Genomic DNA, 6,759 nt, shown 5'->3' on the forward strand with positions numbered 1-6,759 from the left:
CAATTTCTAAAGAATTTTTTTTTATTTTAACAAATATTAGATAAACTTTCAAAGCATTATATAATTCTTGTTTAATGCTTTTTCAGAAAGTTGATTAAACATTTTCTTTCAATATTTTAGCTTCCAGGTCGTGGCGAGGCACTAGGCCTTCTTGGTTATTGGAGCAACAACCACTTCCTTAGACAAAGCTTCCATAAAGAATTTCAATGTTTAATTTTCTCACTGTAAGCTTTTAATTTTTGAAAAATTAATTAAGCACAGATTTTGGAACCCAATGGAGGTTCCTACCTACAGGGTTATTCAGATATTTAGGTGGTACATAATTTTTGGGTATTCTTCTAAGTTGACCCTGATGGTTTCTAATGTACTAGTTCAATTTTCCATAAACTTTAATTTTTGAATTTGGAAATCTATTTAAACATGTATTATTTCTTAATTTCTCAATTTCCAAATTTAGATTTTTATTTTCAGATTTAAATTTTCATTTTCTTTTTCTAATTGATCTAATTCTTTAGACAAAGCTTTAATAAACTCAAAAGATTGTTTAGAGTTTAGGGCACATACCTTACTTATCTCATCTTGCGATGCTCCCCCTTTATTATTGCTTTCTCCTTCTGATGTTCCTCCCTCTTTATCTATGCTCATTTCTGAGCTAGACGTTTCTTCTAGCTGATGGTTGGCCATCAGTGCTAGTCCCGAGAATTCTTCGACTTCGGAGTCGGAGGACGACGAATCATCCCACGTGTCCTTTAGATTGTGTTTGGGTCGAGTGGGCTTCTTGCTCCTTTCCTTACTTTTGCTCTTCAGTTTTGGACAGTCATCTTTGATATGTCCTTCTTCGTTGCAATTGTAGCAACGAACCACCCTTTTCTTTCGCTGGAGCTTTTTCGACTGTAATCTAAATTTGTTAGAATTTACAAATTTATTAAACCGTCTTACCAGTAGTGCCGCTTCGGATTCGTCGATCGAAGCTTTGGAATCGGGATCGTCTCTCCTTGCTTGTAGGGCGATGTTGAGGTTTGACTTCACTACTTCTTTAGGCTCTGCAATCCGAGACTCGTGAAGTTCAAAGGTAGAAAACAAACTTTCTAAGGTACTTACCTCAAGGTCCTTAGAGATGTAGTAAGCATCTACTAAGGACGCCCATTCCGGAGTCCTCGGGAAGGCGTTGAGCGCATATCGGATGGAGTCTCGGTTCGTTACTGTTTCACCGAGATTCGTCAGTTGCGTTATCAGCTCTTTGATCAGTGCTTGGAGTTGCGCTACCTTCTCGCCGGTGTTCATTCGGAGATTCGTTAGTTGTGTTCGAAGAATGTCGCGCCTCGCTAGCTTTGCTTCCGAGGTGCCTTCGTGGAGCTCTAGGAATTTCTCCCAGAGGTCTTATGCGGAGTCATAGCTTCCGATCCGACTTACCTCTTGGGGCGGAAGAACGCTGAGCAAGTGAAACTCAGCTTTTCCATTTGCCACGAAATATGCCTGCTCCTTCTTCGTCCATTGGAACTCTTCTTTGTCTTTCGGAGCTGCAAAACCGTATTTCATTGTTAGTAAGATATCGAACTCGGTTTTGAAGAATACCTCCATTTTTCGCTTCCATGTGGCAAAGTCTCCGTCGAACTTCGGGGGATGGATGTTCGCTCCGGCCATCGTCTTGATCGTAGTGCTTCAGTTAGTGGTTAGTCCTTCTGAGGCGATCAGGCTCTGATACCACTTATTAGTGCAGCGGAGGCCGGCAAGAGAGGGGGTGAATTGCTCCTGAAAAAATAAATATACCCTCCTCGTACTTTCAACTCAATTAGTGCAATAGTTAAATAAAATAGTAAAAGAAAGACACAGGAGAATTAACCTGGTTACAACCAAGGAGGTTGTTAATTCAGGGCAGTAGAAAAAGCGCAGTAAAAAAAAAAATCTCCTTTGCTGAAGGCGGAGAAACCTTTTACACTTTCAAAAGCTCAGAACTATTGCTAGGAAACACTACAGATTGAATGCTTGAGTTGTTATTGAATTCCTAACTTCAGGGGCCTTTATATAGGTCCTGAAAATCCTATCCCGAGGCTCCAAGGCGCCTCCAACGAGGGTCCAAGGCGCCTCCATGGGAGTCAGCGGATAAAACTTTATCCGCGCGCAGAACGGTCACTTTGACTGGTTGAAGGCGCCTTCAACCTGGCTGAAGGCGCCTCCAACCTGGCTGAAGGCGCCTCCAACCTGGTTGAAGGCGCCTTCAACCTGGTTGAAGGCGCCTTTAAGCTGGAGGCGCCTCCAGTCAGGTTGGAGACGCCTCCAAGCTGGCAGCTCAGCTCCTTTGACTTCGTTTCCAGCTTGTTGCGACTTCCGATGCTCCGATCTTTTGGGTGATTGTGGCCAACCGAAATAGGGCTCACCCGAACCCAATTTCCGGCCTTCCTCGAGCAGCCTTCAGTCCCTGCTTAACGTCCCTCGAACGCCGCGCATGCTCTTCACGTCCACCGGAGTACTCTTCCGCAGCTCTCTCGTCCTTCGGACGCACCGAGCCCGTCGGCTCCCTTCCCGTGCCGTCCTTCTCGCTAGCTGCGTCTTCCGCTCGACTTCCTGTGCTCCTAAGCTCCTGCACACTCAGACACAGGGATCAAATACAGCAGAACCTAACCAACTTGGTTGATCACATCAAAACTACCATGGGGTCCAACAGGTTTTGTAGATCTACAACATACTAGCAGAGTATGCAAGCTGCATAGGTCCATTTATGGACTAAAGCAAGCTTCTCGAAGCTGGAATCTTCGATTTGATGATGAGATCAAACAGTTTGGTTTCATCAAGAATGAAGATGAACCTTATGTCTACAAGAAGGTTATAGGGGATATAGTTGTCTTCCTCATATTGTATGTGGATGACATACTACTCATTGGGAAAGACATCCCTTTGCTACAGTCTGTCAAGACTTGGCTAGGGATATGTTTCTCAATGAAGGACTTAGGTGAAGTATCCCGCATTCTAGGGATACAGATCTATAGAGATAGATCTAAGAGATTGCTTGGCCTAAGTTAAAGTACATATATTGATAAGGTACTCCTACGGTTTGCCATGCAGAACTCCAAGAAGGGATTTCTGCCGATGTCACATGGTGTGAGTTTTTCGAAGACTCAAGGTCCCTCTTCTAGAGAGGAGAGAGACCGCATGGATCAAATCCCTTATGCCTCAGCCATAGGATCTATCATGTACGTCATGCTATGTACTCGTCCTGATGTCTCGTATGCTTTGAGCATGACGAGTAGATACCAGTCAGATCCAGGTGAAAGTCACTGGATAGCGGTCAAGAATATTTTTAAGTACTTGAGAAGGACTAAAGAATATTTCTTGATATATGGAGGCAATAATGAGCTAGCTGTAAAGGGTTACAGTGATGCTAGCTTCCAGACCGACCAGGATGATTATTGATCGCAGTCAGGGTTCGTGTTTTGCATAAATGGTGGTGCTGTGAGCTAGAAGAGTTTGAAGTAGGATACAGTAGCTGATTCTACGACAGAGGCCGAGTACATTGCTGCATCAGAGGCAGCAAAGGAGGCAGTTTGGATCTGCAAGTTCATCACTGAACTTGGGGTGGTTCCTAGTATCGCTGACCCTATTGAGCTCTATTATGACAACAATGGAGCTATAGCACAGGCTAAGGAACCTCGCTCATACCAGCGTACCAAACACATACTACGGCGCTTCCATCTCATTCGAGAGATTATCGAGAGAGGAGATGTGAAGATTTGCAGAGTACCCACAGAGGCTAACATCGCAGATCCCTTGACCAAGGCTTTGGCACAGAGGAAGCATGATGGTCACACTAGGTCATTGGGGATTAGAGCCTACACTGATTGGCACTAGTGCTAGTGGGAGATTGTTAGTTAGAGCCCTAGAGCCAATCATTTGATGATTGTTGTATGGATTCATTGTATCATATTTCTTATATATAAAGGCATTTATTTTTTGGTTATTATGCTTACTTGTATTGGTGCCAAATAAACTAAGTATAATAGCGTCCTTGAGTAGAAGGTTCTTACCTGTATCAATCGATTAGTTGAATCGATAGTGAGATGATATAGGGAACACTACTCTTAATCATTTCTAGTCAAGTATTAACATTCAGGGACAATGTTAATGTAATAAGACTAGCATGTAGGTCAACTCGATGACTTGATCTCACAAGTCATGGATATGGAGATATCAAGTTGACACATGGGTATGCATTGGAGAATGTATACTGAATGACCCGCCATGAGAAAGTATCATGGATCATTATATGAGTGTCATATACTTTCTCATGTGACTATTAGTATGACTACTAGTCCTTAGACCTGAAGTCACCATGGTTCCCTACATAAGGAGTTATGTACTTTGGTTTCGTCAAACGTCACCCGTAACTGGGTGGACTATAAAGGCGATTATTGGGTATGTAACAAATTATGCGGAGGGATGTGAGTGATGTAGATGAGATCTATCCCTCCTATATGACGGGAGTGACATCGATATTCTTGATAGAGTGAGACCACGAAGTGCATGGCCATGCCCAAATGAGTCAATATGAGATATTGAGCTCATTTGATTTAGTGAGTGTACTTGGAGTTCAAGATATAGATTGATTAGAGGATGACACGGTCTATGCCTCACATTATCAATCTAGATGTCTAGGATAGAAGGACAATGTCATATATTGTGAGGAGTCACAATTAGTTGTCACAAGGTGATGTTGGATCTCAACATTCTTATAACTTGGGTAGTAATGATGTGTTGCTAGATACCGCTCATTACTTATGCTTCTAAATGGGTTTAGGAGCATTGCCAACGTTATAAGAACCTATAGGGTCACACACTAAGGACAATTAGATGGAGATTAGGTTCATATGATGAACCAAGAGGATTAGATTCATGTGATGAATCAAATTGGATTAAGAGTAATCCTAATTGAGCTAATTGAGTTGGACTCAAGTTGATTCATGTGTTCAATGAGTCTAATTTAGATTATGACTCATTGAATCAATTTAATTAAATGAATTAGATTCATTACATTAAGTTGGTTTGAATCAAATGGTTAGATTAGATCAACCATGAGAGAGATTTGGTCAAGTTTGACTTTACTTGAGAAGGAAGATGAAGGGTCAAGTTTGACTTGACCATTTGCCATCTCATTTATGAGTTGGCATTAGGAGAACAAATGATGATGGTTCCACATCATCAAGGCTAGCATATGTGTGTGCCACCTCATGGAGGTTACAAATCTCCTTTCAATTTAATGTGGCCGGCCACATTAAATGAGAAGGAGTTACACATGTGGCCGTCCACTTTTGTAAGTGAATAATTCATTTTTGATTCAAGGCAATTTTATTCTTCATCTTCCTCCTTGAATTTTCTTGATCTCCCTCTCCTCCTCCTTGGTCGAACCCTACTAAGGTGCTAACACACTTTAGTTTGGTTTTCTCCCTCTTTTGTTTGTGTGGATACGTGTAGAGGATTGTCTACTTTGACAATCTTGAGATCCGGCACCTTGGATGAGCGGGATTCGCGAAGGGCGCGCATCAAGGATAAAAGGCTCTTCTCCTAGTGCAGATCTAGGCTTTAGTAAACTTGTACTCAAATTTTTGTTTTATTTTACTTCGCACAGATCCGGTGACGGGGGTTTCGGGGTTTTCGTGATGCGAAAAAGCGGTTTTCGCGGCCCGAAAATCCCAATAGTTAGGTGATGGAAGATCTAGTTGGAAACTAGACAAACCTAATTGGGAACTAGGTTAAGTTCAAGTTGGGTTAGTTGGAAGTTGAACACTTGAGAAAGAGAGAAATCTTGGAGGAGTAACTCAAAGCAAGTAAACCTAGTAGGTTAGGTAAACCAAGTACTAGATTTTTCTTGTTTGTTTTGCAGAAAATAACAACTAGATGAAGGCTCAAGCAAGACCAATTGGGAACTAGTTCAAGTCACCGGACTCAAGATCCAATTAACCGAAAGGGTCCGATCGACCGAAAGTTGACCTAATCAAGTCCGAACAAGTCGAGTCTCAGATAAGTTTTGGCTAAGCTCAGGGTGATTGGAGGGTGTATAGTCTATAGGATCGAGGCAAGTGAGAGGGGGGGGGGGGGGGGTTGAATCACGTGAATTTTAAAACCTTGTCATTTTCAAACTTTAAAAACAAGTGCGTAGCAGAAAAGAAGTACACAAAAAGAACATGACTAACACAAGTTTCTTTTATTTGGTCCAGAGCTTTCGACGACTCCTACTCCAAGGCTCGCACTCATTGAGTGATTTCCTTAGACAACCCACTATAAACTCAAATAATTACAATAATATAAAAAATTAAAGTACAAGTAAGTAAATATAAATATACCGACGACTTTGTGTTGAAGCTTGGACATAGTCGTTAGGTCCCCTCGAGACTGTCTAGTGGCTAGCGCATGAGGTGCTACCATCATGAGGTGTGGGGTTCGAATCTTGGCATAGCCGAGATAAATGCCTCCTTCATAGTCAGTTACTATTCCAAAGGTTAATAGCCACCTGTGATTTATCTCCTCCGTGTTGGCCCTAGGACAGGTTGGCGGAGGTGGTGGGGGTGAGTGTAGTTGCCTTTTGCCACCTTGGACATAGTCGTCAGAGTGGCATTTCAGCATCGTAGAGAGCTTTTTGAAGCAATGCTTGAGTATGAAAGTTGTAACTGATGTATTGATGTTGCTGGTCGAAACTTATTTTATAGCCTTCTCTGGGCGCCTAGATCATCCCCGGGCCCCTCCACTGAGGCCTATCTGATCCTGCTT

The sequence above is a fragment of the Zingiber officinale genome, chromosome 3A, assembly GCF_018446385.1.
Source record: "Zingiber officinale cultivar Zhangliang chromosome 3A, Zo_v1.1, whole genome shotgun sequence".
Classification (NCBI taxonomy): Eukaryota; Viridiplantae; Streptophyta; class Magnoliopsida; order Zingiberales; family Zingiberaceae; genus Zingiber; species Zingiber officinale.